This window comes from Mus caroli, chromosome 18 (genome assembly GCF_900094665.2).
Source record: "Mus caroli chromosome 18, CAROLI_EIJ_v1.1, whole genome shotgun sequence".
Classification (NCBI taxonomy): Eukaryota; Metazoa; Chordata; class Mammalia; order Rodentia; family Muridae; genus Mus; species Mus caroli.
The window spans coordinates 2,323,978-2,350,763 of record NC_034587.1 but is presented as its reverse complement, the minus strand read 5'-3'; the positions used below and the strand labels follow the sequence as shown (position 1 = coordinate 2,350,763).

Sequence of the window (26,786 nt, the reverse complement as noted above, 5' to 3'; positions counted from 1 at the left end):
TTTTTTTTTTGGCTTTTTTGAGACAGGGTTTCTCTGCGTAGCCCTGGCTGTCCTGGAACTCACTTTGTAGACCAGGCTGGCCTGGAACTCAGAAATCCGCCTGTCTCTGCCTCCCAAGTGCTGGGATTAAAGGCGTGCGCCACCACCGCCAGGCTCAAAGTTTTAGAGAGATGATCCAGTGGTTAAAAGTACTGCCTGCTCTTCCAGAGGACCTGGGTTAGACTTCTAGCATCCAGGTAGTGGCTTAAAACTGTCCACAACAGTAACTGGGAATCCAAAGCCCTCTCCTAGACTCCTCTCCCTGGGCACTGCATATAGATAGTGAACAGACATACATATGTAGGTAAAACATCTACATATAAAATAATAAAATAAAAATATTTTAATATGACTTACAATATATAACATGGCTTTCAGTAAGAAATGGAGTGTCTAATGCTTTCTTATCACCATATGTGCTTAATGACCACTGGCTTACAGATAGTTCTTGGTGGTATTAAAGAATCTTGTGTTTGCTGTGGCTTCACCCCTTACCCTCCTCCCTGAATCTTTAGTGCAACTACAAGAAGTAGGCACTCTGCATTTCCATATGGTCTACTAATTTTTAAAGAAGATGGGAGCGCTGCATCAGGTTAGGCAGTTCTGCAATGCAGAGCTGGACTCAAACATTGCAGACCTTACTATATGCAAAGCCTCCTGCCTGAAGACTACTGCATAGTGATTACTGTTAAATGTATTTGTGTCTTCTTTGCCCTAGGGTTCCTCATTTACACACTGAACAACTTGCTATTGAAAACATTTTCAAATGACAAAAGAATGTAACCACAAGACTGCACAATAACGGTATACTATTGAGTAATATCATCGATAAAGCCAATAATCCTTTCAAATATTTCCTAAGTTATTTAATTTCTTGAACATGGCTTTGTTTTAACTAAACCAATTAAAATTCTCTATAAATCTTTTCTTTAAGTAATATAGTGATATATGGTGATAATGAAAACACTCAATAGATTACACGCATATGGTTTCAGAATGAAGAAGTTAACTGCAGCCTCAGTCACTGTACAATCATCTCTGTGCTTCAGAAACAAAGAATCTCACTGAAATGGTTCACTGTGGATGGTAACAGCACTTATCGCACACAGAGGAAGACACTATGGAGGTAGGAGAAGAAAGATTGACTTTGTAGGTTTTGTCAGATGCTATATGAAACAAGCCTGTTTTAACATATGCCTCGGTATGCAAAGGCTTTCCTTTCTGGAGGTTCTTCATTGTGTGAGGATATTAATTTGTGTTTAACTACATCTTATCCATTCCTATTTAGCCCCTTAAAACACTCATCCACATAGTGTTGGGAGTAGTTTTAAAATCATGCTACTGCCTTTCCAGGGAGTGGTGTCTGCACTAGCAGCCCCTCTTGGCTCTCTTGTTTCTCCTGGCTTAGCACCACCAAGCCGCCAGTTCTGACATGACTTCTCTTTTCTTTTTTCTTTTCTCCTTTTACTGGATATTTTCTTTATTTACATTTCAAACATTATCCCTTTTCCAAGTCTCCCCTCTGCAACCCCCCTCCCCCATCTCCCTTCCCCCTGCCTCTATGAGGGTGCTCCTCCATTCACCTGCCCATGTCCACCTTCTAGCCCTGGCATTCCCCTACTGGAACCAAGGGCTGTTCCTCCCATTGATCTCCAACAAGGCCATCTTCTGCAGCTGTAGCCATGAGTCCCTCCATGTGTATTCTTTGTTTGGTGGTCCATCTGGGGGTCTGGCGGTTGACACTGTTGTGTCCCCCATGGGGCTGCAAACCCCTTCAGCTCCTTCAGTCCCTTCTCCAATTCCTCCATCAGAGACCCAGCAATCAGTCCAATGGTTGGTTGTGAGCATCTGCTTCAGGCTCTGGCAGAGCCTTTCACAGCCATCTCAGGCTCCTATTAAGAATTTTCCAGGATCTGTAATAGCATCAGGGTTTGGCGACTATATATGGGATGGATCCCCAGGTGGGGCAGTTTCTGGATGGCCAATCCTTTATGGCTTCTCTTTTCAATCTGCCTTTGCTCCGGGATCAGTGGCATTGCCTACCCACTCCTGGGACCTTTGAATCCGCGGATAAAGGACACGTAGACAGTTTTATTATTTTAGAACATGCTGGCTAGCACAACTGCTGGGCACAAAATTTCCTGCCTGAAAGACATGTCCTCATCTATTATTATCTCTATTTCTCCCCCTTCCCCAAACTTATCAGCTAGCCCCTGCTAACTTCCTCAACCTCTGCTGCTAGCGGAGGCTGTTAGCCCTAACTGCCCCAAGGCCTGCTTTGTTCTCATTCCGAAGCATTGCAGGAAAAGCCATCTCTCTCTCCCTGCATCTGTCTTTTTCTCCTCAGACCCTGAAGTCCCACCTGTACCTTCTGCCCAACAACTGGCTCCCGACGTCCTTTACTGACAAAAATCTCATATTCAAATTCAAGTTGTTTAACATTGAGGGACTTTATAGAATGGATGACATGGTTTTCAGATGACATTACAACTAGAATCTAAACATACTCCAAGGATAAAATCATAATTCTTTCAGTTAGGAAATATAGTACTTTGTCTAACTGACAAATTGATAGACTAGATGTCATTTATACCTCATATTGTATAATTTACTTAGTTGTCATGGTTTTGTTCAATTTATATCTAAGAGAAGTTTTTTTGTTTATTTATTTTATTGGACAGAAAAGGTGAGATGTAAGGGGAGGTGATGATACTTGGTCTAGTTTTCTAATTGGTTCTTGATTTTGTCAATAAAGGAGGCTAGGAGCCAATTGCTGAATGGAAGGTATGAGTGGGACTTCCAGGTCCCAGGAGGAAAAGGCAAAAGCAGGGAAAAAGGGGTTTTCTACTATGCTTTGGAAGGAGCAGCATGCAACAGTTATATCCGATGTTGGGGCAGCTGGGGCCTGTGGCTCCACTTTGGGTAGGTTGCCAGAGATGTCTGACAGGAGCAGAAGGAGAGATAGAGATAAAAATGTGTTGAGGGCACACATTTCCAGGCCGGAGGTGTTTGTGTTCAGCAATTGTGCTAGCAGGTGAGCTCTAAAATCATAAGGCTGAGTGTGTGGTTTTTATCCATGGATTCAAAGGTCTCAGTAGGACTGGTAATGCAACACGTCTAGGAGTAAAGGTGGGTAGGAAAAAGAAGCCAGGTCAGTGCTGGTGGCTTGATGGAGCTAAGCTGGGAGGAACAAAAGGGAGCTAGGAGGGGCTGGTAGCATGGTCACAACTCCTTGTCTAAGGTGGTAGTTTGATTTTAGAATTATATGTAACAGCACAGAAGAAAGATAAAACCTTCCTTAGGAAAGTCTTAGTACAAATACAGACTGCATCTAACTGTTTGGTCATGAGATGAGACATGGAGGCCCTGTGTCTTATCTCACAGAGATACTTTACTTGTGTTAGAATGATGCTGAGAACAATATAAAGTTCAGTGTGTGTATACCAGGAAGAGAAAGGTGCAGAAATTCAACGTGAACTTCTACTAGTAGGGATGAATACCATTTATATAGATATGACATACATATATACATATACGTACACATACGCATGTGAGCACATACGTGTGTATGTCTGACATTGTGAAGATGGTACCTAGGATTCTGCCTTCTGTACAATAGGCACAGACACATTTGCAGGTTCAATATGGAGGCACACTTTTCTCAGTGAAGAAACTAGACAATATAAGTAAATGTTATTGGCAATTCCATAAAAAGGGGTAAAGGTGCTCCCACCAAACAGACACAATAGATAAATAGAAAGAAATACACAGAAAGAAAAGGAGAGAACATTTGAAAACTCATGGGTTAGACCAAGTTCTGCACATGACAGTATTCCAGGAAAGAGGTGGACATACCTACTATACTTGGTGCACATTGAAAATATGACTTGACCTGGCTTTCACCCTCAATGACAGATAACACTAATTCATTATACACACATTTCACTATACATGGTAATAGTATACACACTTAATGTCAGATATAAGTAACATAATAATGTATAAGGTCCAATTATTTAAGTTTAAAAATAAACCAAATGCAGGCATAAACTAGTTGTAGGTCACTGAAGTGTTAATCAATCATTATCAAGTTTAATAATGGCAGTGCTTTGGAAACTCAGGGAGTGATATTTCATTACTCTGTAGATAATGTCTTTAGTCAAAGGTACATACTCAAATGTTTTTATGTATTCGAATATAACGCCAATGAAAGCCTGCGATTGTGAGCCCTCCTCTGCAGAGGCCTGGTGGTTTTCACTGTCTTCCTATGAAGCTATTAATAGAATAAAAACTGACAGGCAAGGCAAGTGGCTGCCATCACCTGCGAAATCCTAGCTTTTATTTTTTTCCTTGTCTCTACAGAACAAATGCTAGGAAGTCACAGAATTTGTCTTCAGTGATCTCAACCCTTATGCTGATCTTTGCTTAACCTCCATAGATAAATGGTATCTTCATAATTTTTAATAGAACCTTTGTGATTTTTTTACCTTATATGAACTCTAACTTATAAAACAGTAGTGTGACAAACCCAAGTATGAGCCAATTAAAAATAAAAAAGACTAATTATAGAAAAACTATAGGACATGTCCTGACAAATCGATGCAAAATTCCGTCTTTAAGAATCAAATAATACAAATAACCACCAGCCTATTAAACTGCTGAGAAAAACTAAGAAACACACTTGTTAAATATTAAAATGCAGTGGGCTAGAGATACAATTCAGTACAAGAGTGCTTACCTAGCATGTGTGGGTCCAGCAACCACAGACAGAAACACTCATGAATAAAAGTTAATTTGAAAAGCAAGTGAAATTAAAATAACTGTAATTATAAAGAAAATTTATTAATATTTTCAAAAGTCCAAGCAAGTATATTTAATACTGTAGATGAAAATTCTCTATAGAAAAGATAGATGGCTACAGTTTGTTTTACAGAGGAGATAGTACATGAAGACACATTAGAATCAAACTGGGACATTGCCAAAAAAGCTGACTAACCATCTCCAAATTTCCAGAGCCTTCCCTAGGCTTTCTTCTGAGACCACTAATTCCTGTGCTTGTTGACAGAATACACAGCAGCACCTCAACTCTCCTCTGAGGCAGCACAACTTGTGGGCTCAGCTCTGGAAAGGGTTCCCAGGCATCTCCCTTCCAATGAGCTTCAGTTCTCTAGTCACAGCTCAAGAAAACGAAAACCATCATTAATTTACTGAGAGAATAAGGCAAACACTGCTCAACACCAGGAATCAGATGAGAGACTTTATTAACACAGGAACAGAAAGAATGACTTCTATGGAGTTGAGAAGGCATTTGGAAAAATAACTTATCATTCCTTGCTGATATCTGTATAGGAACCACACTAGGCCTGGAGAGACAGCTGCTCAGGTGCTCAACACACACAAGTCCTGAGTTTGGATCCTAGAACCTAAGCAAAGCTGGGCATGACCGTGATAGCCAGTGATGCCTGCACTGAAGAGGCAGATGAGGGCAGAGGATGGGTGGCTGGCTGCCAGCTCAGCTCTAGGTCCACTGAGAGACGCTATCTCACAGGAATAAGGAGAGTGACAGGGCCAGACATTGACATCATCCTTTGGCCTCTCTATATGTAAGGCTCTTGAACCTTCACACACCATACACACATCACAGTCAAACACACAAACACTTTCACACAAGATACAGTAATAAACTGAACTTTATCATGTTATTTATTTATGCATTAGAAATATTTATAAGGTAAAAATCCTTGTTTTTATTAACAATGTTCTAAAACAGTTACTTTTTTAAAAGAATAAATGAAAAATTATACTGAAATGAGCAAGTGAAATTTATTATTTGTAGGTAGTAAAATATTTTTGAAAAATTCAGAAAAATAGGACTAAATAAATATTAGCATTTAGAAAACTGGTAAACACTTGTGACTTAAACTGAAAAAAAATAATATCTTTTTAATATGCCAACAACAACCAGCTGAAAATACAGTGGAAGGAAAAATCTCCACTAGTATGAACTACAAGGCAGTAAAGGAAAAGCATAGGGTAAGAAAGGCTGTCATGAAGGCCTTTTGTATTCTACTGAAAGCCAAGATAAATGCATGAAAATGTGGATCTTATTGGATAAGGATGATTTATAATCTCTAACAGCACAGTTTTAGTGAACACACTAAGCATGACATACTGGCTGCCACACGGGAATGATTCAGACTCACGAACTGCACAGTGCTATCTGCTCAGACTGCCTGGTTCAAATCACAGCCCCGTCATGTGCCATCCACACCACCTTGCAAGTGTCTTGACCTTCTCATATGTCAGTTTCCTCCTCTGTAAGAGGGAATATGTCTCTAGCATGGTCTATCATACTGATGGAAACCATATATGCAAAACTCTATGAAAATGGTCTCCAGAACATTGTTAGTATTATCTGAAAAAATAAAAGTATTCGGGAAAATTCAGAAAAATAACAGCAACAGGAGTCATGGGTGAATGCAGACTTGTCACTAGTGGCACTTGCACCTTCAGGCAACTTTCACAGGCACAGGCCATTTTGGAAAGTCATGGGCTTCACTACAGTCCAAAATAGACCCCAAACAAACACAAATTTTTAAATCAATGCAGGAGACATGTTTTCAGTTAAAATCATGTAGGAAAGGTAAACCCTGAAACTTGTAACTCACTGTTTCCACCACAGTGAAATCTACACAGCTCAGAGGTTTTTCCCTTTGTGAGCCACAGATGATAAGGCAGAGCCTTTCCAGCTTCAGAGTAAGAAAGGCGGCATGCACAGTACAGACCCACAATGTCAAAACTATCTACAAGCCCTGGAAACAGCCAATTTCTTTATGATACAGAAAACCCCTTAAAACACCTACAAGGAAAAGATTAGTCACTCAATAATAATATACAAAGAGTACACCCTGCCATAGAGGGAGGTGCTGTTTCCCTAATTGGTTCTTGATTGTGCCAATTGCTGGGTGAAGAAAAAAGGTGAGACTTCTGGGTCCCAGAAGGAAGAGAAGGGACACACACACACACACACACACACACACACACACACAGACAGAGAGAGAGAGAGAGAGAGAGAGAGAGAGAGAGAGAGAGAGAGAGAGATCTTTTCAGCCAGATTTTGGAATGGGAGGCACATACAACCATGAAAGATCTTGGGTGGCTGGAAATGGAGGCCTCCACCACTGGCAGTTGGCTGAAATAGGTTAGCTGATAAGAGCCCGGCAATTGTGCTATCTGGCTAATTTTAAAATATTAAAACTGTCTAGTGTTTTCCATCAGCAGAGCTAAGGTGAGCCGGAGAAAGAGGGAAGCTGGGGCGGTTGTTGGAGGCTTGGCAATGCTAGCCGAAAGGGGCTGGCAGCAGCATGATCTCGGAACTAAGCTGAGAGCTTGGCCCCAGGAAGGCACTAGCATGTTTTTAAAAATTACATGCTACACCCAGCAGCATGAATGTCCTCCAGACATGGAAAGGAGAGCTGTACTACTCATAGGAATACACAGGAGGATCTACCATTACAGTCACCTCCGCACACATTTTCAACTTTCTTGCTTTCAAAATAATCTTGATCTCAAAATTCCTACTTTTCCCAACTCCATAGCTCAGTTTCTTTTGATTGCAAATTTTCTTAGAAAGTTTTAAAATAAGTTTCTTCCCCCTGTTACCTGAACACACATAACCTTGAACTAGCCATTGTCATGACTGTGAAGGACAGCCATACCAATCCAGCGACACACTTGATCTACTGCATACTGGTCACAACCCAGGGCTCTCCTTTAGAAAAGCACCTTTCCCCTTGGCTGTGCTAGGTTCTACTTACTTCCCAGGCTTCTGCTTTCTCATATCTTTTATCTCCTGAACTTCAATCTGTCTCCTTTCTCTCTAAATGACACTTGTTGACTGCCTTTATATCCTAGCCCAGATTTTTATATCCTAAAACACTTGCATACAAAATACTTAACAGCTCCATTTCAATGGAAACCCACCATGGCCCAAACTCAACTCCTGGCCTTTCCTAGTTGCCCCATCTTCTGTAAATGGTAATTCCACTCTTGCTGATGTCTGAGTCTCAGGGACCTGTAATATTCCATTGTTCCCAGTTGCACTTTGGCTGCTGTCTTTCTCTCAGGCCTCCTATCTGTCTGGAAGGAAATAGTAAGGGTACATGACCACTTACTACTAACTCCCTCCCATGGCAACCCTACCAAAGCAGCCCTGTCACTCAGGCCTCCTTACAATCATTCTCAGCACAGCAACCAAAGAACTCCGAAAGCAACATTGGGGCCTCACTCCTCCTCTGCTCAGATCACCTCCTAATGGCTGTCCATTTCATTCATGACACTGGAAGGAACTGATCCTCACTCCCCCTGTCACTCAGACATCATCTGTCCCACATGGGCTCACTGCATATTAGCTACTCTGTCTTCTGCATCAAGGCTTTCATCCTGTGCCCTTCTCCCTGGGAAGATTACCCAAGTTCACTGCTTAGTGTTTTTCTCTGAACACTATTTAAATACACAGACCTCATCAAACCCACAGTATTATACACATTCTCTCCTGATGAAACCCTCAATTTATCATTGGAGGTTATCCAAATGGATCCATATTCAGTTAGAAACATCAAGGAACACAGGGTGAGTAAGAGTTATGGCTCACTGCTGTCTATATGGCAAGACAGCTTCCTACACCACAATAGCTAGTCAAGGTAAAGACCAAAGGTTGGCCCTACTGAATTGGTGTATTTTCATTCCATTGTAAACTTGAAAAATCCTCAATCAGAGGCTGGCCATGTTTATCACTAACTGACATTATCCTGGGTAGATGGATAGATACAAGTTTAATATACTGGACAAAAAGGTCACTATCTTAGTCAGGGTTTCTACTCCTGCACAAAGATTTAAAAAACAAAACAAAACAGTGTAAGAGCTAAGGAAAACACTGAAGAATTACTTTGGCAATGCTTATCAAAGAAATGCCAAATAATAGAAAATGTTTATCAATAAAACAAATTCCTTAGCATTCAGCCTAAACACATATATTTCTATCAGTAAATTCATTATAATTACAAAACCTGCTAACACTAATGTGAGATCCACTCCTTTTTACTGATACATGTAAGCATCCTTAATGCCATACAGCACTATATATATATATATATATATATATATATATATATATATATATATATATATATATATATATATATATATATATATATATATGTGGGGTGTGTGTGTGTGTGTATTAATATATTAAGTAATATTAATTGACATTTGTCTGGAGGGACATATAAATGAGAAAGTAAGTTATTGAAATAGTTGTTTTTCTCATTTATTCTCTTCATATATTTTGAATGTTTACCTTGCTTTGAAATACTTTAACAAAGACATATTTTTAATGTTAAAATAACTTTCAGATTACTGTTACTAGTGGCAAACTTCAGGAAACTTAACTGGAATTCAAGGAAATAGTTTATTTAATATTTTTATGAATTTGAACTTTTTGATAATAAGTACAAGTTACAACTGAAAATACTAATAAAGCTCAGAAAGCCTAGACAGGCAGATCTCCTTGAGTTTGAGGACAGTCTGGTATACATACAAGAGTTCCAGGATAGCCAGGGCTATAGAGAGACTCTGTCTCAAAAAACCCAAACAAGTCAAACTGAACCAGTCCCTGCCCCTCCAGTTGAGGAATCATCATGAGATGGCAAAGAGCTAGAGGAATGGTGTAACAAGGAAGGACACTTGCCTTTAAGCCTGAACACTTGAGTTGAGTACCTGAATCCCACATGGTGGAAAGAAACAACTCCCACAGTGTTCTCTAACCTTTACACCCATTCTATAGGAAGCACACATGCTCATAAACACAATAAAATAAAAATAAGCAGAATAACAAATTCACAAGATAATGAAATATAAAGAGAAAGAATAGAGTGGCATTTAAGAAGGCAGTAAATGGTGTAAATACACGTGTTTCAGTGAACCTTGAAAGCAAATTTGCTCTCATAATTCCAGGTCCTGTGCAGGCTGCCAAGTGAGGCAAACAATCAATAGTCCTCCCCACTGTAACACCTAGGATGCTCAAGGACTCACAGCAGGATATTCCTACCCATACAATATTGGCACTCATTTGGGGCAATGACAGCTCTATACCTGCACTTAGGGCCAGCTCAACAGAAGGGAAATGCTGCCTGGTTCTGGAAATCTAGCCAGTTCCCCAGGGTGAGTGAATCACTACTCTTTGAGGAGAGTCTGCTGGTACCACTTTATGGAAGTCTATTTCTCCTTCTCCTCACAGGAAGCGTAGTTCTTGCCCTCATCAATAAAGCTGCTCTTTGTACCAGAGATCACTTTAGAAAACCACAACTGGTCAAAAAGCTGAGAACAGCTGATCATAGGGTGTCAAGTCCTCCCCCCATACATCTACAATACAACTCCTGTACCTAAGGTACAGGGAGCATCTCAGGAGGAAGAACAAAAGACTTTAAGAGTCAGAGGATCAGGAAGACTGCTGTGAGATTTCATCCCCTAGAAATGACAGGGAAGCTACACCCAAGATAACAATGAGACCTGAAGAATGACAAGATCAATACGCATACTAAAATTGATACATGAAATTACTCGAGACAGAAGGGGAAACCTCACTGGGCCCCATCCTAGACACACAACTATAGGCGGCAAATGATTGCTGTGGATGGGAGAAACAGCCTTCCCCAGAGATGAGCCTCCAAATTAGCTATGTAATTTTAAGTGGTCATCCTTCAACTGTAGACAGCAGGCAGCACTTAATGGCTGCAGCAGGCTGCTTATGTATTTTACACATACATGCATATGTGTGTGTATAAAATAATCAAAGGAAAAGTGGCTGTGCATTTGAGATAGACAAAGGGAAGATATAAATGAACTTGGAGGGAGGAGACATAGGAGGGACTGGACTGAGGACTGGGAGGGACAGAAATCATATAACTAAATCTTAATTACATTTTAAAATTATTTTAATTAATAATGTCCTTTATGAAAAGCAGCGATGCATCACAAAGTACATATCACATTCACCTTTACTGTTCATAGCTACACAAGACATGAAATTACTCGAGACATGGGGAAGGCCACACTTATGAAGAAGCAAGGGGCAGGGGCAGTTTCTGCCACTTTCAGGAAGGTGTCCACATCTTGAAGTGGGAAGGTGCCTTCAGTCCCTAAGAGAAAACCCCTCTGGTCTAGTTCCAGTGGCACCCACCCACCATACCACAGTCATCCACAGGTGTTTGTGTCTCAGTTGTTTTTTTTTTTTTCTCATTTTATAAAAACATAAACCAGTAAGTAAATATTTTATAATTTCCTGTCTTTAATTTTGAGATCTGTTGATTTTGAATTGATAATAAAAAATATGAAGAAGGGAACAAAAATTATATCCTAATCAATTTCATTTGCTTCTCTCTGGTGTTTTTAGACTAGAGGTACTAGTTTATAATGCAAACCTACTAGATGGAGGGGGAGCCAGAGGGGAGGGGACCACTGCTTCCCCAACTGGCTTCCAGGAGTGACAGTAGTGCTCAGTGCCCCACCATGACCTGAAGCCAGCTATGCCCTTGGCCTTGGAGCTCTCTCAAGGGCCAGTTTCAACAGCAAGGCACTCAGTCTTGCCAAGGAGCCAAAACCCCTAGGGCTTCTACTGTACAGTATAGAAGCCTGGGCTTACAATCATAAAGTCTGAACTGGAACTTATTCCTTTAAATTTTAGCATTTATTTATTGGTTTGCTTACTCCTAAGTGGGATGGGGTGTGTGTGGAGGAGGTATGGACAGAGAGGTCACTTTAGGAAATTTGTTCTCTCCTTCCACCATGTGGGTTCTGGAGAGCTTGGCAACACCATTGCCCTTGCCTGCTGAGCCCTACCCCTGCTGGCCCAGGAGTGTCTCTTTTCTTTTTCTTTTTTGTCTTGTCTTGTCTTTCTTTCTTTTTTGGGGGGTGGGGTTGGGGGAGACAGAGTCTCACTATGTGGCTCTGGCTGTCTTGGAACTCAATATTTAGACCAGGCTAGCCTCCTAATCCTTCCTAATCAGTTTACCAACTAGGGATCAAGAACTCAGATATATAAGTCTATGGGCACCATTTTCATTCATATCACATCTACCATGTGCTTTTCTAGACTTCCAGAGGCTGCTCATTATCCTTGCCCATCTTCAAGGTCAGCAATGGCCGACTAAGATTGTCACTACGCATCTTTCACTCCACATCTTCCTGTACCAGTGCTTCTTTGGCCTCCAATTTCTGCCTTTAGACCCTTGCACTGGGCCCTCGAGAATCCTCGCACTGGGCCCTCGAGAATCCTGTTTCAAGGTTAGTTGCCAGGTGAGATGCTCGCCTTTAGTCGCAGCACTTGTGAGGCAAATCTCTGTGAGTTAAGGCCAAAGTGAGTCCTAAGTAAGTATTACCTGATGTCTTATGTTGTGCTAATAAGGCTGTTCTCGTTAGATTTTTTTTTCTTGCCAATTTGACAACGAACAGGGTCATTTGGGAACTTCAACTGAAAAAAAAAAACTCCTCTGTCAGACTGGCCCATAGGCAAGCATGTGGGGCCATTTTCTTGACTAATAACGTATGTGGTAAGGCTGGGGGCAGTGCTACTCCTGGGCTTGTTTAAGGAAGCTAGCTGAGCAAGCCATGGGGAACAAGTCAGTAAGCAATGCTCCTCTGTTGTCTCCACTTCTGCTTCTGTTTCTGCCCTGACTTCCCGTATGACTGACTACCACCTGAGAGTTCTAAACTGAAATCAGCCTTCTCCTCCCAAGCATGGTGTTTATTATAGCAACAGGAAATGAACTAAGACAGCATTTGTCAAGAAAAAACAAAACAAAATCCAAATGCTGGTGAGGATGTGGGTGTAGGAGGAGAGGCTAGTAATGTGTTAGTAGAAATCTAAATGAGTACAGACACCTAGGAATCTGCATGGAGGGACCTTAAGCAATTAAAAATTGAATGACTATATGATCCAATTATACGACTCCTGGCATCTTGATTCTCAAAGATCGCATCAGAGACCCACAGACACGCTTGCATGGCCATGTTTACTGCTGTGCTATTCACAGTGGCCACAGTAACTAGGGAGAGAAGTCAGCCTAGATGATCACAAACAGACGAATGGATAAAGAAGACGCTGGATGCATACACAATGGGATTTTATTCAGCCATAAAGAATAAATTGTGTCATGTGCAGGAAGATGGATGGAACTGGAGATAATACTAAGTGAAATATTGCATGTTTGAGGCTGAGGAGACCGCCCAGGCTACATAGAGCTGGTGGTACAAGCATAAGGACCAGCATTCAGATCCCCATGTAGGCAGAGCATGATGGTGCAGACCTATATAGCTCTAGCTGAGGAGGTACAGAGCAGAGACAGGCAGATCCCTGGAGTGCACTGGCCAGCTAGTCTTATCCAATTGGTGAGCTCCGGGTTAAAGGAAAACCCTGTTTCAAAAAATAAGGTGAAGGGTGGAAGAGGAGGGCACCACATCAACCTCTGGTCTCTACATGTATATGTGCGCGCTCTCTCTCTCTCTCTCTCTCTCTCTCTCTCTCTCTCTCTCTCTCACACACACACACACACACACACACACTGGTTGTTTTCTATCATATGCTCAATTTAAAATTCACATCTATGACAAGAAAGCATAGGACAGACTCTGGGGAAAAGCGAGGGTGATGGGGTAAATGAGCAGAGTGTGACGCTCGTGTACAGGCGCCACGTGTACATAGTGAAGCTCACCATTTACACTAATTAAAACAATTAAATAGTGAGCTGATGGCTAAGATAATTTCTTCTTAGTTCTCCTTTGTCAGAGCCACATTTACAGGCTATATGGGTTAAGCAATGGGTGCATTTAGGAGGTAGCAGTGTTACCTGCTGTGAGCTCATTAAAGTAAGGTGCATGGAGATAAAGATGTAGTTTTTACACCATTAGGCCTATGTTCCTACTTTTACAGATTCTGCCAGGCATGCACAACATTTACAATTTTTATGGAATTAGCAAACAGGCTAAAACACAAACACTTTGATGGGGCTCTTACAACCACAGGATTTGAACCCAGGCCCTCATGCATGCCATAGATGCACTTGACTGCTGGCTGAGTGTGTGGCACAGTGGACTTTTCCTCATTCTTACTCTAATCTCTGGATTCACAACTCTTTGCAACAGTGCTCATATCTCACATCTCCGTCATTTTTGTGAGTTCCTTTAGGTCTTTGGTGATGTGGCACATTCTGATAAAATGTGGAAAAAGGAAGAGTACTGCTCAACTCACATTGAGTCAGTGACTTAAAAACAGGAGCCAAATGGTTTGGTGGTGGTTTTATGGCTTCCCACAGAGTAATTAAGGGATGCTGTGTCAGCGAAAGGTGACTGAATTGTGAAACACATCAAATTAATGAATTTGAAATCTGGAAACAAGGGCTGGAGGAATGGCTCCATGGTTAAGAGTACTGACTACTCTTCCAGAGGTCCTGAATTCAATTTCCAGCAATCACATGGTGGCTAAAAACCATCAGTAATGGGATCCAATGCCCTCTTCTGTGTGTCTGAAGACAGCTACAGTATACTCATATAAATAAAATACATAAATCTTTAAAAATATTGTTTAAAAAAAGAAAACTGGAAACATTGAGAAGATAAATCTTAGCCTCACATTTCACACTTAAGAAAACTGAAAGCCAAAGAAGGTAAATGTTTGTCCAACTGCGAAAAAAAAAAAAAAAAAAGTTAAACCTGGCTCTCCTATCTATTGGCTTTTATATAAAATTCAAATTCTGGGGCTTCAAAGAGAAGACGTTGTTACAAAACCTCTGTAGACAGGCAGTACACAGACTTATTGGTATTATTCTATTCTTCATGCAATTGTTTTCATTCCTTAATTAAAAATAACTTACGCAAAGCACTCACTAAACACTTGCCAAATCTGTGGATGATTAACAAAAAAACATGATAAATACAATTTAACTTTGCAATTTTCCTACTTTTATTTTAATAGGTAACACAATAAAAGAGAAGAATGAGACTCATTCTTCATCAATCTCTATCAGGGAGCTTTTCCTAAATGGCCCCAAGTCAGTTTCTTTTGCCCTAATCATCTAGACAGAAAGGCCAAAACCATTTCTGCAATGATAACAAACACTGTGGTGTTCACCGTCTGCGGTGTGACTTTTGACCTCAAACAGGTTATCTTCCTTTTGTGCTATTACTTCTGTATTAAAAGGATGACTCTAAAACCATTGGCACTTTGGCATGAATCAAGATCAAGGCAGTGAAGGGAACTCTGCCCTTGCAACCTAAAACCATAACAAAACAATACATGGCACAACAAAAACACAACTAAACAACTCAACAAGCCCAAACCAACCTAACTTCAGAGTCCAGTAGTTTTACTTAACAAGGGCCTCGATGAAGGAACAAACTCGTCCCATTAAAGCCTTGGCCCTAACGGGTCTGGAGCCCTCTCTATTCCCTTTGAATATTCTGCAACAAAACATCAGGGCACAGGTCTTCCTGACACCAGAGTGTAAGGCTGTCTTATGGCAAACACCCCAGGACTACACAGGGTTTCTAGGGGCTCCACTTTACCCATGGAAGGTGGTTACACAGATGCAGGCACTTGCAGACATTTTCCCAGACTTCACCAAGAAAGGCCCTACTCTATGTGAAAACGGCTGCCAAATATGTTGCCAACTCTAAAACTTGAGATTTGGGATTAAATCTGAATTCTGGGAAACAAGTTAACTGCCATAAAATTTCTAGTTTTCAACCTAAAAGATCATTCTGAAGCAGTTGGTGCCAGTATTAGTATTTTTAAGTACAGCAAAATAAAATGTCAGTATTTATAAAATTTGTACAACTTAGTGAACTGATCTATTCCAATTAATAATTGGTACATGAAGTTACAAATTTGTTAAAAAGTAAAAGGCTTACTCCAAGTTCAAGATGGATGTCACCATGCATGAGATTCACAAAGTGTACTGGAGCACTACTCAACTCTCTCCAAACAACTACGTTTCAAGAACCTGATACTTAATTCATTTTCACAGAACACACCACACACTATCTGTGTAAAATGCATTTTCACAGGATACAAACAATATCTGTGTGAATTTTTAACATATTTTAACCAAAGTAACAAACACGACTTCCTCTTTAATGGCAATTTCATTTTTCATGGTGTCAATTACTTAGAAGTAATGTTGGTTCAATAATATTAAATGGAACATTCCAGAAATAAATGATGCATAAACTATAAATTCCATGCTTCTCTGAGTAGTGTCCCATCTACCTAGCATGTGAATCATTCCTTTGTGTAGCAGATCCTTCTTGTGCATTTTCCCCACCTAAGAGCCATTTAGTAGCCATTTCTACTAGCACACTAACTAGCAGTGTGGGTTTTTTCCCAATGCTTATGCTCAAGAAACTCGTATTTTACTAATTTCCATGAGGAACAAGAATGGTGATATTGGCATATTATACGTGCGATGGAGAAGCAATAACACATTACCATTATGTGAAAAGGGTTTAAGTTTTCCACTTCCTAAAGAAAAATGTTTGACTGTTGTGAGTGGTAAGAGCTACAGTTAACAGTAAGCAGAAGCCAAGTTCAGACCCTCTCTGAACTCTCAGGCTGTGTGAAGAAGGATGAAGTGGCTCACAGTTTTATTCCATCACCATTGGCAGGATGAGGAGAAGAGCGGTGCATCTTTATGCAGCAGGAGAGACAGATGCCTGTGCTAGCAAGCTTCCTCAACTTCCTCTATTCCACAGCTGTCCCAGCTACTGGGACACCCATCACTGATGTTCACTGATGTACCAATGGGTGTGATTTGTTAACCTGTTGAGGTACTTATCAATTAGGCCTACAAGTGCTAACTGCACAGCGTCCCCTCAGCTGTTTTAGTTCTCATACAATGGTAACATTAATAATGACTGTAAAGTATAAAATATTTTAAAATTTTATGAGTTTAAATTTTGAGTACAGTTAAGATCAATCAATAATAACCTACATAATTAAAAGCACTCTGGGCCAATTATTTCTAAATGAAAAGGACCCTGAGGTAAATAAGGTTTGAGAACTGCAATATCTAATAACTTTAAATAGATACATGTGCAATACTAGTCACATGTATCTATTTAAAGTTAGCTCCAGTTCTAATATATAAAATACAGCTGCCCTTTTGTCCCAGACAAGCTCCCAGTTTTAAAACAGGAAGTAGAGTTACTGATAAAATAAAGATTATGCTTGCCACAGACAGTTTTAATGGACAAAGTTGGCCTACCCTCTATATAGGATAAACCCAGCATTTGAGTGCATTGGGTTAGGGTCTTACCATCATCATAATCTTCAATCTTTATCACATCTTCATTAACTCCCTCAAAGGATAGATGCCTTTCTTAAGGCAGGGATTTTAACACTGAAATCTGTATCTATGTGTATGTGATGATATAGATGTGATATTTTATGTATATAATAAATAATATAAAATTTTATATTTACAATGAGGCAAAACACCCAAATAATACATCTAAAGAACTGAATATTTATTGACTTAATAAATATTTATTGGCAGTTTTACATAAACCAGGCACAGTGTGTTGTATGTTGTCTACATGTCAATATAGTCCTGTCCAAATTTACAGATACTTTTCCTCTTACTTCGTTTATTATAAATTACTTTATTGGAGCTGGCAAAACAGTTCAGTGGTTAGAGCACTTAATGCTCTTGCTGAGGACCTGGCCTGGTTCCCAGCACCGATGTGCCAACTCACAACTGCCTGTAGCTCCTGCTATAGGGGAGTCTCACATCCTTTTCTGCTTCCTTGGGCATTGCATACATGTAGGCAAAACACTCATAACACATTTTTAAAAGTCATTAACAACTTCTTGTTTGTGCTACTTCACTTCATAGTTCTAAAATAAGAAAGGCGACTCTCCTTTTGTGTTGGTAAAACCCATAGGTCCTACAGTTCATAACTACAGACCATTAATTATGGCTTTAACGTTTTCTAAAGAACTCTGTATATATGTCTGAAAGAAATGTTTTCATTAAATTATATCTAAACAAAATACAGTAATAAATTTGTTTGGATAATGTGTATCACCTGGGGTTTTACAACTTCAATTTCTGTATGCTTCTGCATGGGTCTTGAGTTCTGCCTTCCCGAGTTTGGACTCTGGTCAAGTTGGTTTGGGAATACTTATTTCCTACTAAATCAGTGAGGTTTGAACATTTTAAAATAAGCTTTAGGGTTATCAGGATGGTATAGAGGTAAAAAGGCTTGCCGTAAAAGCCTGCCAACCTGAATTTGCTCCAGGAGCCCATGATGGTAGGAGAGCCCACTCCCAAAAGTTGTCCTCTCATTCCCTGCCAAGCATACTGAGGGACCAGTACACCTGTTCTACTCTGTTGGTCTCTCTCTCTCTCTCGCGCACACACACACACACACACACACACACACACACACACACACACACACACATGCCCCCTTGGAACCTGTGCACTTGCCCTGTCATATACACACAACATATAAGAACAATACATTAATAAAAATAAAAGGTAAAAAATTTTAAAAACTAAAATCAAAAATATATTCCTGGGGTATTTTTCTGTACTTAACACAGCCATTAGGGCTGGCCTGGTCTGACCGCTGGGGAACAGGTAGAGATAACACGCGTGAATGCTGCTCATTCCCAGTCAGTTAAGGCAGTGTACCCAAAGAAGAAAGCTGCACTTGTAGGATGAACAGGAGAAATAGACAGGCTTCCAGCCAGGTGTGGTTTCTAGTCAGCATATAGGACAAGGACCGGATCTCAGGCACAGAGCAAGCACAAAAATCTGCCAATGAAGGCTTACATATCATCCCCTCCATATTTCCACATATCCTTCTAGAAAAAAAACTTTTCACCCTAAATTTGGTTTTTGGTCAAGAGAAACAAAAATTCCCTCATAAAAGCAGCACAATGGCTGGATGGTAGTCAGCACTGCTGACTGTGGCCGGGTCAAACCACTCTTTCCTATGTGTCTTAAATCAGAGGACTTATCTTTTTCAGCTAAAGCATATAAAATATTGTGATGTGAATAATTTGTATGAACTGTAAGCTTTATATTATGCTTATTTCTAAGGCTGTGTTTTTTCATTTTGTCTTACTATATAAGCTTATTCAAAACAACTGGTCTGTAGCAGGAAGTCTCACAATCCAAAAGGCACATGCAAGAGCAGTGTGGAGTCCACAGCTGTCTGAGTCTCAACATAGACATGCCCACTGCTTGCTGCCTACATGAGTCATGGCCTCCCCCAAGAACATTTCCCAAAGATAGGCTGAAGGGGATACTAAAGGAGAGGGTGCCAAGGAATAGGATGAGCCACAGCAAAGATTGGCAAACCTGTTGGCTAAACCTGCTCCACCAAAGCCAGTATCTAACTGGGTCCTTGCAGAGAAGGAAAGGGAGAGAAGGCCCAAACAGCAAGGCAAAAAACTGATCTGACCTGGCAAGTATGGGGACCATCATGAGGACCAGCACACGTGCTGACTGGAGTAACCATGCAGACAGGCATAGACGCTGACCGGAAGAAACAGGCCAACAGGTGGGCACGGAACACTGGCAGGGATAACTGTGTAGACAGGCACAGAACACTGGCAGGGATAACTGTGTAGACAGGCACAGAACACTGGCAGGGATAACTGTGTAGACAGGCACAGAACAGTGGCAGGGATAACTGTGTAGACAGGCACTAAACATTGGCAGGAATAACTGTGTAGACAGGCACAGAACACTGACAGACATAGAATGCTGAGGATTCTGGAGATACCTATGGTATTAACACATTTGATAACTATGACTTCCGGTGACTACACAGTTGAACTATTATTTTTCTCAAGTTCTATAAAAATATATTTTTTAATTTTTTAAAGCTATGTTGTTGGCCCATAGGTTTGTTGTTGTTGTTCAAAGCTTTATTTTAATTACATTTCTCTCTTCCCCTTCTTCCTAAACCATTCCAGATACATATTCCCACTTTCCTTCAAATTCATTGCCTCTTTTTCATCAACTATTATTGATTAGATGTATTTAGGAGTTCATATTCCTAGAAATGACCCATGAAGTCCACCTACTACTGCTGGTATGTGTGTACCTTTCCCCAGAGAGGGCTGCCTCTCCCACACCCAGTTGTCTGTAGTTGACTACAGCTATGATGCTATGAACTACGTCAGCAACCAGCTTGCCATGATAATCCTGAGGGTGCAGTAGTGACACATGTACCCTGACAGTAACCAAGGGCTCCCACTCAACAAGAGGAAGAACACATCTGGTACTGGTCTCCATGCTTGTGAACTGTGGTTACTGGAGCAGAGTCTATAACCACTAGTGTATAAGACCAGTGCAGTCCCTGACAATAGTATAAGCATTTGTCCTTCCAGCATGGGAAGTGTAGTTTCCCTCATCAGGGAAACTTCTCTTTGCAACAGATTGAGACCAGCATAGAAAATCACAACTAATCCATACGCAGAATTATGCAGCCCAGTCTCAGTGAATACAACTATAAACGTCCCTTACCCAGGGCTCAGGGGCTATTGCTAAAGATACTGTAAAGACTGTAAGGGCTGGAGGATCAGGAAGTTCGCTACAAGAGTGAGTCTCCTAGCAATCTCAGAAGCGAAACAAAGTCTCACCAACATGACTACTCAAACAGGAGCTGAACTATGATGACACCAATGAACATGGCAGACTGGATAGGAAAACCACCGGGCCTCAAGCTTACACAAAGAATATTAGGGCCTTTTTGTTTGTTTATTTTATTTTGTTTGTTTGTTGTGTCTTCTTTTTTGAGGGAAAGGAATATATGCTACTAACAAATGTGTCCGAAGCTAGACTAATAAGGGGAAAACACCTTTCCTTTCTCTGATAGTTTTTGTAAGATCTCTCTTATCACACATTAGCTACATCGGCACAAAATACCTTGTGGTGTGTGAAGACTCTAAATTCAGTTTTATATTCTCTTTTCCACACACCATTGACATAGACTTAACTCCCTTAAAATCTACCAGCTTTTGGGACCTGACCCCAGACTTTGGTTGTCCAGTGTGCTGGTGATGCAGGCCTTCAGTGGTGGAGTCAGGAGAGCAGTGTTTCATCTCTAGAAAGCTGGGCACCTTCACACTCAGGATTTCTGTCATTTTCATTTCCTGAAAGGAAGGGTCCTGCTTGTGAAAAGCCATTAACAGTACCTTAAGTGGGAGGTGTTCGTTCTTACTCTAAGCTCTTCTCCTTCACAAGGTGACAGGAAGACTCACTGGATACACAGTGGCTTCCTGATTAGAATAGCCCATGTAAGGAGGGAGTCTCAATGCTCTTCTATGCTAAAAACTGTGTCTGCCTAAAATAACATTATTTCTGAAAAGTATCTTTAATAAAAGCTAGCTACAATTTGGCTTAGAAAAAACAGAATGTGCTAAAAATAAATTTTTATAGTCTATACAGATTATGTGTGTGCATTTATTTCCCAAGTAAAGTTAATCTGATACTAAGTAAAAATGGGGTAATATACTTGCATGGTAGAAACTTAAATAGAGAAAATACACAGATGCACATACATATGTGCACATGCATGGCACGCGCGCGCGCACACACACACACACACACACACACACACACACACACGTTTTTAATGTGGTGGTTTGAATATGCTTGGCCCAGGGAGTGGCACTATTAGGAGGTGTGGCCTTGTGGGAGTAGGTGTGTCCATGTTGGAAGAAATGTGTCATTGTGGGTGTTGGCTTTAAGACCCTTGTCCTAGCTGCCTGGAAGCCAGTCTTCTCTTAGATACCAATGGAACAAGAGCTCCTTCTAAAGCATGCTTGCCTGGCCACTGTCATGCTCCCACCTTGAGGACTGAACCTCTGAATCTATAAGCCAGCCCCAATTAAATGTTATCCTTGTAAGAGTTGCCTTGGTCATGGTGTCTGTTCATAGCAGTAAAACCTTATTAACTAAGACAGCACACATGTACATGTGTGCACACAGACACATCCATACACATATCTTCATGTCTCAAGTATACGTACACATTATACTTTGAATTCATCCTAATAATCTATACCTGGCTAGTACAATATTTTTATTGTATATTTTATTTATTTACATTTCAAATGTTATCCCCTTTTCCAATCCCCCCAGGATTCCCCTATCCTCTTGCTTCTATAAGGGTGTGCTCCCACCCACCCACTCCTATCTCCCCGCCCTTGCATTCTCCTACACTGGGGCATTGAGCCTTCATGGGACCAAGGGCCTCATCTCCCATTGATGCCCTACAAGGCCATCCTCTGCTACATATGCAGCTAGATCCATGGGGTCACTCCATGTGTATGCACTCTTTGGTTGGTGGTTTAGTTCTTGGGAGCTCTGGGGGGGGGGGGTCTGATTGGTTAATAATGTTGTTCTTCCTATGAGGTTGCAAACCGCTTCAGCTCTTTCAGTCCTTTCTCTAGTTCCTCCATTAGGGAACCTGTGTTCAGTCCAATGGTTGGCTGAGAGCATCCACCTCTGTATTTGTCAGGCTCTGGCAGAGCCTCTCAGGAGACAGCTATATCAGGCTCCTGTTAGCATGCACTTCTTAGCATCCACAATAGTATCTGGGTTTGGTGACACATAGGGGATGGATCCCCAGGTGGGGCAGTCTCTGGATGGTCATTCCTTCAGTATCTGCTCCACACTTTGTCTCTGTATCTCCTCCCATGGGTATTTTGTTCCCCCTTCTAAGAAGGACCAAAGAATCCACACTTTTGTCTTCCTTCTTCCCGAGCTTCATGTAGTCTGTGAATTGTATCATGGCTATTCCGAGCTTTTTGGCTAATATCTACTTAGCAGTCAGTGCATATGATGTGTGTTCTTTTGTGATTGGTTTACCTCACTCAGGATGGTGATATTTTCTAGTTCCATCTATTTGCCTACGAATTTCATGAATTCATTGTTTTTAATAGCTGAGTAGTACTCTATTGTGTAAATGTACCACATTTTTGTATCCATTCCTCTGTTGAAGGACATCTGGATTCTTTCCAGTTTCTGGCTATTATAAATAAGGCTGCTATGAACATAGTGGAGCATGTGTCCTTGTTATATGTTGGAGAATCTTTTGGGTATATGCTCAGGAGTGGTATAGCTGGGTTTGATTAAGAATTCTACCTATCAAAATTCCCAACAATCCATTAACCTCTAAATCACTTCAAGTCCTTCACATTTCATACAGGGAGGAAAAGATGGGAGGAAGGAAATGAGGGAAATGGAAGGTGAGAGGCTGACAGTAAGTCCCAGTCTGATGACACTATGAGCCCTGTACTGACTAATGCCTGGTGCTTGTCAGTTAGATGAGTCCATCAAGACCATTCCCTGATCCTTCAGTGCCTTATACTTGCTAATTGAGCTTAGTTTCTGAAACTGATAACTAAAACACATCTTTATTACTATACAAGTTATGGGTGTCATGAGTAGCTTCAGCTGTTAACACAACCCAGAGTCACCTGGGAAGAAGGAAATTCACTTGAAGAACTGCTTAGATCAGACTGGCCTGTGGCCATGTGGGCTTCATGAGAAAGCTAGCCATGAAAACCAGAAAAACCAGAAAAAGCAAACCAGGAAGCCAACATCCCTCCATGGTCCATCTCTGCTTAGGTTCCTGTCACCAGGTTTGTGTTGAATTCCTACCCTGACTTTCCAATGCCATTTTCACAATCTTTAACAATTCCGTTCAGTACATAATTTAAATTCCTTCAAAAGACCTACATATTTAGAAGCAGCCACACATCAAAACCTATTGCCTTTGTTGCACAGGAAGACCACAGCTCTGTGTTCCACTGTCACTATCTCCCATCAGGTCAGTGATAAATGTCATCTATGGTGCGACTTTGGATATGTGCCAAGGACCCAACTAAATGCATAATCCTCCCGTTCTGAGAAGAGACCTGCCCCCAAACTGAACAAGAGATTCCAGCCATAGGAGATAGTGTACAATCTGGCACTGGAATTTCTGGGCACATATCCAACCACTTGCAAACAGGCTATGTGTAGGATTACCTGTGGACCAGGCAGTCACAGGATGTCCTCAACTGGAAAATCAGAGAGCTCTCTTTACAATGCAAAAGCTGGGAATCTAATTCCGGGGCCAGAATGTCTCAGCAATCTAAGGATTTCAAAGTAAATCTGCAGGCATAAAACTCTCCTAAGAATTGTGTGTCAGAAGGCTTGATGGGGCCAGAAGTCAGCAGATCCATGGGAAGTTCTGTAGCAAGTCATGAGTCAACTCAAGTCACTAGGTGGGCTGGTTGGCACCAACGTGGGAACCATGCTTTCTCTAGGTCACAGTTTTTTTTTCTAAGAAAAGAAAACTGGAGTTTATTAAGCATTAGTTTTAATATATATTTGAGCACAAGCATCAAGAGAGGCAAGGGGAGAAGGCTACAACAGGCGTGGGCATGAGCTTCTCAAGGGACATTTCTATCCACTCCTCTAATTTGTTTTTATATGATCAAGAGTCTCACTCTGAAGCCAAGGGCTTCAGATTTGCAACGATCACTTACTTGAACCTGAGTGGCAGGATTACAGGAATGAGCCATTAGGCTTAGATCACATGCTTTGTTTTAGACTTGCAATTCGGATGGGTAAGGACTACATTACCAACCCTGTAACATCTTTGCAATTTACAGGCTGCAGGGCACTTTGGCTAGTACATCTTCAGAGCAATACTGCAAGTCTAGCTGTGGTACTTTGAATGAGGATGGTCCCATAGGCTCATATACTTGAATGCTTGGTCCCCAGTTTGTGGAAATGTTTGGGAAGGATTAGGAGGTGTGGCCTTGTTGTACGAGGCCTCACTAGAGGTAGGCTTTTTCATTTCTAAAGCACATGCCAAGGGCAGCTTATCTCTGTCTCACTGTCTCTGTTTCTGTCTTTGCCTAAAACTTGAGGATCAGATGTGAGTTCTCAGCTGTAGCTGCTGTTGCATGGCCATTCTTGCTTGTCTGTTACTGCACTTCTTATGATCATGGCCAAACCTCTGAAAACGTAAGCAAGCCTTCAATTAAGTGCCTCCTTTTATAAGTTGCCTTGGTCATGATGTTTTGTCATAGCAATAGAAGAGCAACTACTTGCCTTCACTTTCTCTGGAAAAGCCACATGAAGCCTTGTTATGTTAAATAAATTTCTCATATTTACACAGAGATTAAGAAAGAATTAAATACAAGTTTCTTCAAAATTGTCTATCACTCATTAGACATTTGTACTTGAACTTCTCATTATATGGACAGGAGTCCAGGTCTCAAATGCTTTCCTGCTTAATCTTAGAAGTCAGCTTGACTACATTTGGACTCTACTAAGAAGTCTACTGGATACAGCTACTGGGTTCAGCTCTGACATTTTCAATCAGGTTATTTGAAGTGGGAAGACATCTTGACTCTGGATGACACTTTCCTATAGCAGCTGGATAGAAGGATGTCTAAGGGTCACTGCTTCGGTGTTTTGCTGGTGAGTTCATCTACCTTGCTGTTGCAGCTACACCTTCTTGCTGATAGCAGAGCCTACCTTCTTTGGCTGAAGACCTGAAGACCAGTGCCTCTCTAAGAATGTCCAGACCTTCAGAGTTGGCTGGGGACTGCTGAGGCATCCAATCTCATGGTCTCAGTGGCTAGCAGGCTCTTTGCCTTGCCATTGTGAAAACAGCTATTGTTGAACCTACCCAGGCTATACCACAAAGGCCATGCTAATCAGTTGCCATTTAGTGTATATTAATTCTATCTGTTCTGCTCCTCTAGGGAACCCTAATACAGACTCCATCAAAACAATACTACTACATGATAATAAAAAGAGACAAAATAGCAACTGACACAGATTTAATACTAGATATTTAAATAAGTGAATGAAATTTGCACTTTTCAAAACTGCTTGCTTTCAGATTGATGTTACTTCTGATTACAATGAAGGAAAGAGGGTCTGCACAAGTGAGAGTGTGCACTACAGAAGCTAACAGCTTTTGGGACAGGCGGGAGCCACAGAGCTTCTGAGGCAGCGCCCTTTTCCGGTTCCAGACATCTGGCCACCTTCCCAGCCAGAGGACAGGTGTCAGCCGAGCCCAGGAGGGCTTTGCCTCAGCATCAGCAGAAGACATCTTGGTTCCAAGACTCCGCCGAAAGTAGTCTGCACAGGTGAGAGTGTGGACTACAGAAGCTAACAGCTTCTGTGACAGGCCAAAGCAACACAGCTTCTGGGAAAGTTGCTGTTTTGGGCCTTCATCTTCGGCCAGGAAGGAGGTCCAGACACCAGATATCTTTGCACCTTCCCAGTAAGAGGAGAGCTTGCCTGCAGAGAGTGCTCTGACTACTGAAACTCAGAGGAGAGAGCTAGTCTACCAGGTCTGCTGATAGAGGGTAACAGAATCACCAGAGGAACAATCTCTAAACAGAGACAACTATAATAACTAACTCCAGAGATTACCAGATGGCGAAAGGTAAACGTAAGAATCTTACTAACAGAAACCAAGACCAATCACCATCATTAGAACCCAGCACTCCCACTTCGCCCAGTTCAGGGCACCCCAACACACCCTAAAAGCTAGACTCGGATTTAAAAGCATATCTCATGATGATGGTAGAGGACATCAAGAAAGACTTTAATAACTCACTTAAAGAAATACAGGAGAACACTGCTAAACAGGTAGAAGAC

General features: G+C 41.2%; 1 protein-coding gene across 9 annotated transcripts in view; it reads right to left on the bottom strand.

Moving 5' to 3' along the window:
• The window catches only part of Zeb1 (zinc finger E-box binding homeobox 1), a 177,298-nt gene that overhangs the window by 68,848 nt on the left and 81,664 nt on the right, over positions 1–26,786 (bottom strand). The gene's annotated exons all lie outside the window — the stretch shown is intronic.